The sequence below is a fragment of the Phyllostomus discolor genome, chromosome 5 (assembly GCF_004126475.2).
Source record: "Phyllostomus discolor isolate MPI-MPIP mPhyDis1 chromosome 5, mPhyDis1.pri.v3, whole genome shotgun sequence".
NCBI classification, from domain to species: Eukaryota; Metazoa; Chordata; class Mammalia; order Chiroptera; family Phyllostomidae; genus Phyllostomus; species Phyllostomus discolor.
Window position 1 is genome coordinate 85,592,259 of NC_040907.2, and position 12,426 is coordinate 85,604,684.

Consider the following 12,426-nt stretch of genomic DNA (forward strand, 5'->3'; position numbering starts at 1 on the left):
ACCACCCCACAGAATGGAAGAAAATGTTTGCAAGTTACATATTGGATAAGATACTTATACCTAGAATATGTAAAGAATTCATACAACTCAAGAATAGAACAGCAAATATTCCAATTTAAAAACATCATAGAATTTGAATAGGCATTTCTCCAAAGAAGATATACAAATAGCCTATAAATACATGTAAAGATGCTCAACATCCTTAGTCATTAGGGAAATGAAAAACAAAACCCAAAAGATAACACTTCACAACCACTAGGATGACTATAATCAAAATGATATTCAATAACAAATATCTGTAATGTGAAGACATTGGAAACCTCACACATCACTGGTGAGAATGTAAAATCATGCAATAGTTTTTGACAGTTCCTCAAAAAAGTTAAACATAGAGGTACAATATGACCTAGCATTTCTGCTCCTAGGTGAACTGGAAACACATGGCCACACAAAAAAAGTTATACACAGATGTTCATAGCCCCAAAGTGAAAACAACTGAAATGTCTATCAACTGATTAACAGAGGAAAGAAAATATAGTAAATGCAAACAATGGAATATTATTTGACCAGAAAGAGTAGTGAAATATTGACACATGCTACAGTATTCATGAATGTTGAAAACATTATGCTAAGTGAAAAAAGCTATTTTCCAAAGACCATATAATGTATGATTATATGAAGTATTCAGAACAGGCAAACCTATGGAGATGGAATGTACATTAGTGGTTGCTTAGGATCAGGGCAAGGAGGGAACAATGGGGAGTGACTGCTAATGGAGATAGGTTTTCTTCTGAAGGGGGCAAAAATGATCTAAGAGTAGGTTCTGATGATATATGCACAGCTCTGTAAATACACAAAAAACATCGAATTGTATGCTTTAAATGGATGAACTTTAGTATGTGAATTATATTTCAATAAAGCTATTTTTAAAAATTATGGAATATGTCAAATCCTGGGATGTTTTAATTCTGAGAATATTTAGATTATCGTATTTTATCATAAAGAATTTTGGGATGTTATTTCTAACTTCATTCAACAAATACCTAGGTGCCCTAGTGAATGCTAAAATAAAAGATGAACAAAAGAAGACCCAATATCTGGCCTCCAGAGTTTATAGTCAGATAGATAAATGCAAAAGTGAAACTTAACAAATGTTCCAAAAATACATATGCAGGAGTAACTAACTGGAAGATTTGACTCAAATATGGAGGTCAGGTAACTGTTTTTTCCTAAATATGACAGATCTGAGGTCTGAAGGAAGTGTTTCATGTAGAAGACACAACACAAAGAGGCCGAAGACAGAGTGTAAAGGGGTCATGGATGGTGTAGACACGATGAGAAGAAGTAGGAAACAAGCTAAGATGAAGAAACAGACTGGATTACACAACACCATAAAGCCCAGGTTAACAATGTTGTTTATCTTCAGAGTATCAGGAAATCATTGAATAGTTTTGTATAAGGGGGTGAATGCAATGAGATGTCACTTTGAAAAGATCACTCTGCCTTTTAACTCCTTCCAGGGGCATTTGGGTGGCCATGGTGTGTACCAGCATCTCCTCAGCTGCTTCATTACAAAAACCAGGTGATATGCAACAAGTGAGCACCCAAGCAGCAGCAGAAGGTTGTGGTGGAGGAAGGTACTGCTTTCAATTTCCAAGAATTTTTGTTATTTCTTTCTCATAAACACAAATGACCTTTTGAATACTTTAAAGATATTATTATACTTACTTCAAAGCTTTTCCTGCTTGCTATTAACTGTTTCCTTAGGTTTTACTTCTTTTTATTGCATTTCTTTCTTCTTTTGTGGCATGTTTTCTCAAACATGTGGTGATTTTCTATTCTGTCTCTTGTGTTTTTCAGTATCCTTATTCGTTTGTGGATACAGCTTGCTGGCTGTGACTGTAGGGAAGATGGTAATGTTACTCTAACAGCATTAGAAAAAGTATGTTGGTAGTTTACAGTTAGGAGGCTCATTAGCTACCATAGAAATTCCCTGCTTCTCCAACCTCAGAATCCACAGTACCTGTTTTATCCTAATAGCAAATGTCACTGTTGTATGTGGCTTAGTCTCAACAGAAACTGACCAAGCTCTTCCAAGGGCAGTTCCCTAAATCACTGCAATGTTTATGCAAAGGGCTTCTCCTCATAGATTATCCCCCTAGAACATGCCCTATACTTTCATAGGAGCTCTTTCCATTTTGCCCCTTTTTTGAAAAAGGCTCCCTCTAAACTTGTTTCTCTATAAATATGACCCTGTTTTCCCCTTTCTAGGAATTACTCAGTTTCAGCTTATGATTTCCAGTGCACTTTTATTTAAAGCCATTCCAAGAAATTTTGACTGATAGGGAAGGTAGATGCCATAATAAACATAATTTAAGTTTGCCTTCATGATGTACAAAAAGTTAAGAATGCTGTAGATCCTCACAATAATCATTACAAAGCTCAGTTACAGAATATGGTACACTCTGCCGAAAATCAGTGGCACCACCAAGAAAATGTTGTACTAAAAATAGTAAGCTCCAAAGAAGCTGTATTGGCATTCCTTTACAGTCAAGATATCTTTACAACATTGGGCTGTAGTAATTTCCAGATTAAAACAGTTTACTCCATGTCAATATGCTGCAGAATATAATCTCACTATGAAGAATTTGTACAACTGGACTTCTGGCCAAGATGGAGGCATTGGTAGACACACTGTGCCTCTTGGCACAACCAAAATAAAGACAACAAAAATGTAGAAACAAAAAAAACAATGAGTACTGACAGAAAATTGAATTGTATGGAAGTCCAACAACCAGGGAGTAGACACATTCATCCAGACCGGTAGGAGGGGTGGAGTCAGGTAGCCAGCAGAGAGGGGTCTCGGCAAAAAAATCAGTGGCTGGTGGACCCCAGGTGCCCAAGGCAGCAGCTGGAAGACCCTAGACATGTGGGGTGGCAGTGGGCAGACCCAGTGAGGCTGTGGATTATGGACACGCAAAGTGTGCAAGGCAGCTGGCAGACCAGGTGAGCCCACATTACATACAGATACACCAGGCAAAACTAGGGAGCGAGACAGATCGCACAACCCAGGGCTCCAGTGCAGGGCAATAAAGCCTCAAAACACCAATTGAAAACACCTGTGGGGGTTGAGGTGCTGGGAGAGACTCCCAGCCTTACAGGAGAGTTTGTTGGAGAGACCCATAGGGTCCTAGAATGTACACAAACCCACTCACATGGGAACCAGCACCAGAAGGGCCCAGTTTGCTTGGGGGAAGCGGCAAAAGTGACTGAAATCTGGCAGAGAGTGAAAGAAGCACTATTGTTCCCTCTCAGATCCCTGGCCCATATACAGCGTCACAATGCAGTGACTGAGTTGCCCTGCCCTGGTGAACACCTTAGGCTCTGCCCCTCACTACATAACAGGTGTGACAAGACAAAAAAATGGCCCAAACAAAAAAACAGATCAAAGCTCCAGAAAAAATACAACTTAGCAACCAAGAGATAGCCAACCTATCAGATGCATAGTTCAAAGCACTGGTAATTAGGATACTCACAGAATTGGTTGAATTTGGTCACAAATTAGATGAAAAAATGAAGGCTACACTAGGTGAAATAAAGAAAAATGTACAGGGAACCAATAGTGATGGGAAGGAAACTGGGACTCAAATCAATGGTGTGGACCAGAAGAAAGAAACATCCAACGAGAAAAGAATGAGGAAACAAGAATTCAAAAAAATGAGGAGAGGCTTAGGAACCTCCAGGACATCATTAAATGTTCCAACATCTGAATTATAGGGGTACCAGAAGGGGAAGAGGAAGAGCAACAAGTGGAAAACTTATTTGAAAAAATAATAAAGGAGAATTTTCCCAATCTAGTAAAGGAAATAGATTTCCAGGAAGTCCAGGAAGCTCAGAGAGTCCCAAAGAAGTTGGACCCAGGGAGGAACACACCAAGGCACATCATAATTACACTGCCCAAGATAAAAATGAAAGAGAGAATCCTAGAAGCAGCAAGAGAAAAGGAGACAGTTACCTACAAAGGAGTTCCCATCAGACTGTCAGCTGATTTCTCAAAAGAGACCTTATAGGCAAGAAGGGGCTGGAAAGAAGTATTCCAAGTCATGAAAGGCAAGGACCAAATCCATTGCTCTATCTAGCAAAGCTTTCATTTAGAATGGAAGGGCAGATAAAATGCTTCTCAGATAAGGTCAAGTTAAAGGAGTTCATCATCACCAAGCCCTGATTATATGAAATGTTAAAGGGGCTTATCTAAGAAAAAGAAGATTAAAAATATGTACAGTAAAATGACAGCAAACTCACAATTATTAACAACCACACCTTAAACAAAAACAAAAACAAACTAAGCAAGCAGGAACAGAACCACAGACATGGAGATCACATGGAGGGTTATCAATAGGGGAGTGGGAGGGGGAGAGAAGGGAGAAAGGTACAGAGAATAAGTAGCATAGATGGTAGATAGGAAATAGACAAGAGAAGAATAAGAATAGTATGGGGAATGTAGAAGCTAAAGAACTTATAAGTATGACATATGGGCATGAACTAAAGGGGGGAATGTGGGTAGGAAAGAGTGTGCAAGGTGGAGGGGACTGAAGGGGGGAATGGGACAACTATAATAGCATAAGCAATAAATTATATTTTAAAAAAAGAATTTGTACAACTGTTTAAGGAGATTTAGATTGTCCTGTGAGAGAGAAAAAAAACCCAAAACTCATTCTAATTGCATTAGCCACACACATATTAAACTCTTTCATGTTGTCAAGAATATAATTTAAGCCCTGCGTGGGTAGCTCAGTCAGAGCATCATTCCACTATGCCAAAGTCGCAGGTTTGAGTCCTGGTCAGGGCACATACAAAAAGCAACCAGTGAAATCATAAATAAGTAGTAAACAAATCAATGTCTGTCTGTCTGTCTCTTTCTTTCTAAAATAAATAGATAAATAAGTTAAATAAATGGTTCAATGTCTTAAAATACATACCATATAACAAACTTGCCTTTTTCCCATATGGTATCTGAAGCATTTTGTTGTGTTTTTAGCATAATTAATACCTGCACTGTAGGGGATTATAACTGTGACCATATAATTTATCATCTAAATCAGAACACTTTGAGAATATAAGTGGGTGTAATTAATAAATACTCCCAGAAAAGAGGCATAATCAGGGACTGTTTCAGACAAACCAGGGTATGTAGCTACCCTAAACATGGCCCGACACCTTTCAAACATCTGATAAAGATGTGTATATTATAAAATCATGCTCCCCAAGTCCCTTTACACCAGTGTAATTATGTAGATTAAGGGAAAGCAAACGTTTTTGCACAGGGCCAAATCAGGAAACATAAAAAATTTCTTTTCACTTATACTCCCACATTAAGTCATGGGGAAATATTTTTACAATTGGAATTATCTACTTATTTAAATAAAAGAATGCTTTGTAAAATGAGAAAATTAGCATTATCTTTTTAGTTATATCTGCAACATGGATGTAGCTTTCTTATCTTTCATTCCTTTGTAGTCATATAAGAGTTTAGAGTTCTCATGCATTACCTTATTGTATCCTTGAAATAAATTAATCAAAGCAAGGGTTATTACACTTCCAGCTTATTAAACAAGGAAAATGTGCACAGTAGTAAAGCTTTTTTATGTTCTAATAAGAAAATATATTACCAATGTGCATATTTCCATTTTAGTGATGTTTAAGTGAAAAATAAGCATTTTTTTCAGGGCAGTTGATTCTTTGTATTTTGTGAATTGCATGCTAATGGCCTTACCCATTTTTTTATTAGGATGTTGAGTGTTCATTTTTCTTACTCTTTTCTCTGATGTTAAATTTTTATTTTTATTTTTATTAGAGTAATAAATATATCTATTTTAAAAAGTCAAGTAGTACTCTAGGTACTGTAGGAAAAAAATAGCAGTTCCCTGCCCTATATTTCTCCCAACTCTATTCTTGTTTCTCAGAGGCAGTCCTTTCAACTCTTAGCTGTTTCTTCTGATAGTGATCTCCAAATTTTTAAATAATATTCTTTAGTTTCTACTTCTTCCTTGATTATTTTAAATATTATATACTTATCCCCTCTGATGAAACATAAAAATTCAGGACTCTTATAAAACAGACCCTCACCACACCCACAACATGAACGCTTTTCCCAGTATAGTTGTAGCATATTCTTAGTTAAATTGATGTTTAATATTTATATTATTATAACAATATACTATTTATAACTGAATAGTTTTTATTGATGACCTTTATAGTACAGTACAATTATATTTCACCTTGTACAACATTGGTTTCTTCCAGAAGTTAGTAATTGGTCCACTTGTTCAGTTGCTTCATTTTCTGTATACCATTATTAATTCTTCCTAAATGCTCTGGTAGAGCAGAAGAATTCCTTTCAATGTAGTCAAAGTCACCAGGTAATCCATTGATCTTACTTATTTTCTCCCTGGCCACATCTCCTATAGGTTTTTATCCTTTGGTTCAACCTGGCTTACCTGTTCTTCAAGTCTAATGTACAATTGTCCACAATCATCCTGTAAATTCTCTTCATTCCTCTCTTGTGTTGTCTTCCTTGTTTCTCGGATTCCATATCAGTTTCTCAGTTTTTCTCCTTCATTTCTTAATTTTAATGTTGCATATCTTTTAGTAGCATCCTGAGAAAAGAGGACAAAAGGTAAAATTTTATAAACTTTCCATGTCTAAAAATGTCTTTATTTTACCCTCATTATTGATTAATAATTTAGCTGGATATAGAATATTGGCTTGGAAATTTATTTCCCTCAGAATTATGATGGCTTTGTTCCATTTTCTTCTAGCTTACAATATTGCAGTTGATATGTTGAATGCCTTGCTGATTTCTCATTCTTTGTATACAATCTACTCTTTTCTTTCTGGAAGCTTTTAGAATCTTGTATCAGTCAGAGTGTGTCAGGAAAAAAAGAAGTTATTTTATGTATTCTGTACATAAGAAAGTTAATATAGCCCTGGCTGATGTGGCTCAGTGGATTGAGTACCAGTCAACCTATGAACCAATGGATAGCCAGTTGATTCCCAGTCAGGGCACATGCCTGGGTTGTGAGTCAGGTCCCTGGCAGGGGGCTCAAGAGAGGCAATTACACACTGGTGTTTCTCTCCCTCTCTTTCTCCTTCCCTTCCCCTAGGAATAAATAAATAAAATCTTTTTTAAAAAAGAAAGTTAATATACAATTAGGGACTTTCATGACTGTTGGAAGAGCTGAAGGAGCGGAAGTCACAGGAGCTATCACCAAAAATCGGAGTTCATGCTAAAGATCTCACTCACCCTGGAACATTGAGGTAGGTGGCTCTCAAAAGCTTACTGAAATTCTCAAGAATCTCTGAGAAGCTTCCGCCAATCATCTCAGAAGTCGGTAATGAAAAGGTAGTTCTTAAGGGTAAGCTGGGAAACCATGGTGAATCTTTTGTCTATTCACACATTTGGCTGCAAATGATTCACTTCCATCTTCCAAATCACATACAATTTTCTCTTACCAGCATACTCTAACCAACAACTGTATAGGAAAAGAGATTCTGGAAAATATAGCTTAGCCTTAAAAATGAGTGATAGTTCTCAGTTAACAACAGACAATCCAGCACAGTCTACACCTCTGCCAGATCAGCATCCAAAAACCACCTTTACAACATTTAACTTCCAAATAGAGATATTAACAGTGTTATACTTTCCCATTATATGATTCAACTATTCTTCATACAACCAGACCTTAAAGAAGGAGAAATTCAAAGTTCCATTTTCCTTCTTGGAATAAGTGTTTATCTTCTGACTCACAATCACTGTTAGCTACCATATAACCTAAAACTGAGATATAGAAATAACCATGATTTACACATTAATACTATGAGATAGTGGTATGAGAATGGGAGAGGAGAAAAAGAAAAATATCAGTTAATATATATAAATGTCTGTATAAAGATATACAAGTATCTTTAACTGCTCCAATGCTTGTTTCTGTGACTGGTCACATGGCCATAATTGTTATTTATAATTCACTTCTCCCACCAGCTATTTCCTATTCTATTTGTCCCCAGAAAATGTCTCAGCTAATCAATTTTTTGGTATGGTAGGGTGATCTACATCTTTACTCTTGAAATTTTTGTGCTATAAACAGTCCTGCCTATTCTGATTGCTATAGTTTTCTATAACTTTTTTTTATAACTATAGAATATAAGAGTGCTAAGTTTTCTATAACTACAGGACATGAGAATACTATTAGATTACTAAGAGAATCTCCTGGGGCCCAAGGATTCTTCCTTGTTTCCATTGTGTAGTAGCAAACCAATTTACTCTTGATACTCAAGACCAGTTTTCCCATCCAGTACAGTAACAAAATGGCCAGATGGCAGTCTTAGCTTCCTGATTAATGGAATCATTGTTTTGTTCCCTGATAGAAGCATTCCCTGCCCTGGGAACCAAGACTTCTCTACACCAGCAGAGCTTAGTGCTGTGGAGATTGAAAGCTGAAACTTTGCTAGTAGAACACTAGATGTAGTAGTGAAAAAAAGCTATTCCCATTTGTACCCCTTGATTCCTGAAACTGTGTATCTTTACTGTGGGGAAAACTACATTATAAATTAACCACTGTTTGAAGTGTGTCCTGCATCTCAGGCATTATGCCAGCTCCACGAAGTGATTTCATCCCACTGGCACCATAATTGAATTTTCAAAGTCCATTCTATTAGATCAAGCTGAAGGATAATGGGAAACATGGTAAGAGAGTGAATTCCAACAATTCATGAGCCAATTGTTGCACTTCATTTGCTTTTAAATTAGTTTCTTGTCAGAAGTTAATGCTAAGAAAAATACCATGATTATAAATAACACACTCTATAATCCAAGAATGATCACTTTGGCAGAAGAATTATGGCCAAGAAAAGCAAATCAATATCCAGTGAAATAAATCATTGTTCCTGACAGGACCAAAATGGTCTGATATATTTAAATTGCCACCAGGTGGCTAATTGGTTCTCCCAAATAATAGTGCCACACTGTGAGATATGTGTTGGTTTGTGATGTTGGCAGACTGAGCACCCAACAGGGGCCACAGCCAGATCAGATTCAGGGAGTGGAAATCCTTTTTACTGAGCTTACACTCAATCTCCATCCCTGCCACCACAGAAGGAATACTCTGAAAAACATAGTTCCCAAGATCAGAGAAGAGTGGCAGTGGTGCTCACCTATTAAGAGACAATCCCACATAGATCCTCCCTTTGCCTCCCAGCACTTGGAAAGGTCACTATGATGTGCTTGGGCTGAGTCTGATGAAGAGTGGTCTTCTTTGTTTACTCAGTTCTTTCTGAAACTCCCATTTAGATCACTGACCTCCAGGTTTGGTCCTCTAAAGTGACTATTTTTCCTTTCCCTTCCCTCTCTTCTTTCCCGCTCTCTCTCTGTCCCTTTCTACACCCCTCCCACCTCAACTCTCTTTTTTGTACTTTCTGGGATATTTTCTTAACTTTATCTTCTAAGACTTGTATCTATTAGTTTATTTATTTGGAGGTTTTAAAAATATTTTTATTTTTTAAATTATTATAGATTCACAGGAAGTTGCAAATAAATGTACTGGGAAGATTCATGCACCCTGCTCCCAGCCTCCCCCGTTGTCAACATCACACACAACTATAGTACAAATCACAACCAAGATAGAGACAACCACCAAAGTCAAGGTAGTCAAATATACCATCATCACAATAGTCCCTCACATTAGTCTGTATAGGCATGCCTTCTCCATCCCCAACCTGTGGCAACCACTCGTCAATCTCTACTCCATCTCTATATTATTTCATAAATGTTATATAAAGGGAATCATGTAACATGCATTCTTTTAAAATTGGCTTTTTTTTCATTCAGCATAGTTTCATCTGAGCTGTTGTATGTATTAATAGGTAATTTCCTTTGTATTATTGAGCATTATTCCCGTGGTACACGTGTACTGCAGTTTGTTTAACCATTCATCCACAAAGGATGTTTGGCTATTTTCCACTTTGAAGATATTGCAAGTAAAGCTGCAATGAACCTTTGTGTGTCTATTTTTTATTTTAGTTTCTGCTGTATTATTTATTTCCAAAAGCTCTTTTCTTTGATTATGTTTTTATAGAACCTTCTTTTTGTTTTTTGGTATCTCTTCTGTCTTGGCAGATTGAAATGATAATTTAAGATAAATGTTTTTCTCTATTTTTTGGATTGTATCTGTTCCTTTGTTTAAGACTCTACTTTTCATATGAACCCTTTCCTCAAATATATGATGGATCTTGGCTTTTATATTTAAAAGTGAGGCACTGCAAAATTTATTGAAAGGGCTTAGCTTTACTGTGAGGAATTGGGCAACTTACTAGTTAGGATAAATTAGGTTGTGTTATGGTAACAAACAACTCCCAGATCTCAGTGGCTTACTACGATAAAGTTTTAATTTTTTAATTTAATTTATTTATTTTTAGAGAGAGGGGAAGAGAGGGAGAAAGAGAGGGAGAGAAACATCAATGTGTAGTTGCCTATCATGTGTCCCCCACTGGGGACTTGGCCTGCAACCCAGGCATTTTCGCTGACTGGGAATCAAATCAGCGACCCTTTGATTCACAGCCCATGCTCAGTCCACTGAGCTACACCAGCCAGGGCTAAAGGTTTATTTTTGACTAATGTCAGAGTCCAATGTGGCTTCCACACAGGTAAGGGAAAGAGCACAAGAGATTGTGAAAGGTCTGGGAAAGAGCTATGTCATTGTGAAATCACAGAGCCTCCAGGGCCTGGAACTAGGGCAAAGGTAAGAGCAACACTAGTGGGGCAACTGTTACATTGATGTCAAGGTTAGTGATTAGTTTATACCTGTGTTTCCATAAACAAGTTGAAAATTCTCCTAGAAGATAGAAGGTTTCTTTGCCACAGCTTCAATTTCTTCAGACCACATTTGTAGTTTTATATCTAGGAGACATCATTTTCAGAGAAATTTGAGCAAGTACAATATGTTTTGAGTATCCTGGTTCTGGTTCCAAATCATCTACTTATTGGTAATTTATCCTTACATGTAAGTAGATGTTCAGGAAATCACTAGGCATTTGAGGACTGTATTCAACATTAAAAAGAGACACTATGGCAAATAAGCAGAAGAAATTATCCTGGAAGCTCTTTGGCAAATGATGAAAATATAAAACTCTAATATCATAAAAAGATTGGTGAACTTTATTTATAAATAGCAATAATCATCAGTGTGGTGTGAGGTGAAACTACAATCAAAAGCTAAAAAACAATTTTTGAAGCATCATGAAATACAATTCTAAGCAGGAAAATTGAAAGAAAAAGTTGAGTAAACATCCCAAAAAGAAAACAAAAATACAAAGAAATAGAAAATACAGAGTAAAAAAATATGTACACAATCTAGGAAGTAAATTTGGCTAAGAGAGATTGCTATGAGTGAAAAAGAAAAGAAATTTTCAGAGATGATGAAAAAACAATTTCCCTGAGCTGAAATAATTAAATCTCCTGATTGAGTGATTCCAAGGAGTGCTGGCACAACAAATGAGAAAGACATATATTTAGTCACATTATTTTAAAATTTCAGAACCCAAGGATAAAGAAAATCAGACCACCTTCCTTAGAAGCAGAGCAACAAGCATCATATTTTTTTAGGTAAAATGTCTATTCTAAGGGCAAGAAAGACCAAGATATTTTACAAAGCATGAAAAAGTTCATTAATGGTTTCAAATTCCACATTGCAAATAACTTTTGAGAAGTTATCACTTGTCACATTTTGGTGTAGTATCAGAAAAGAATATCCAGTTATCCGAAAAGATTATTAATAAATGCTCTTTCTTTCCAACTATAGAATCCAGGGGAAGCCAGATGTTTTCATGTTTTAGCCCAAAAGCATATTTCACTAGCTTTAATGGAAAGCAGATATAAAAATATGCCATATGGTTTCACTTATATGTGAAATTTTAAAACAAAACAAAACATAACAAACAAACTCATAGAAACAGGGAACAAAGGGATGCTTACCGGGAGATATAATATACAGTAGAGTGATTATAGACAACAATACTGTATTACAAACATCAAACATGCTAAGAAACTAGATTGTAAGTATTCCCACCACAAAAAGAAATGATAAGTATATGATGTGATACGAGTGCAATTAGGGTGGTAATGGGAGGGAAGTGGGGAGGGAGAGGTGGGTGGGCTGGAATGGGAGTAAAAGGGAGAAAACTGTACTTGAACAATGATTAAAATAAAATAAAAGAAGAAGTGCAATCATATTTTAATATATAATTATATAAAATTGACATTTGTACACCTTAAACTTATACAATCTTACATGTAAAATATATTGTAATTTTTAATTATAAAATTAAATTTTAAAATATTTATCTTTATATATGACTCCTTTTTATAATTTT

General features: G+C 36.2%; 1 long non-coding RNA gene across 2 annotated transcripts in view; it reads right to left on the minus strand.

Annotated features, from left to right (window-relative positions):
• The window catches only part of LOC118500733, a 66,575-nt gene extending 55,212 nt beyond the window's left edge, over positions 1 to 11,363 (minus strand). For both annotated transcript variants that reach the window (XR_004903310.1, XR_004903309.1), the window contains exons 1-2: positions 10,859 to 11,363; positions 6,498 to 6,656 (exon numbers count right to left, since the gene is read on the minus strand). This is a non-coding gene — a long non-coding RNA (uncharacterized LOC118500733). The remainder of the gene's footprint in view (positions 1 to 6,497; positions 6,657 to 10,858) is intronic.
• Between the last annotated feature and the right edge of the window lie 1,063 nt (positions 11,364 to 12,426).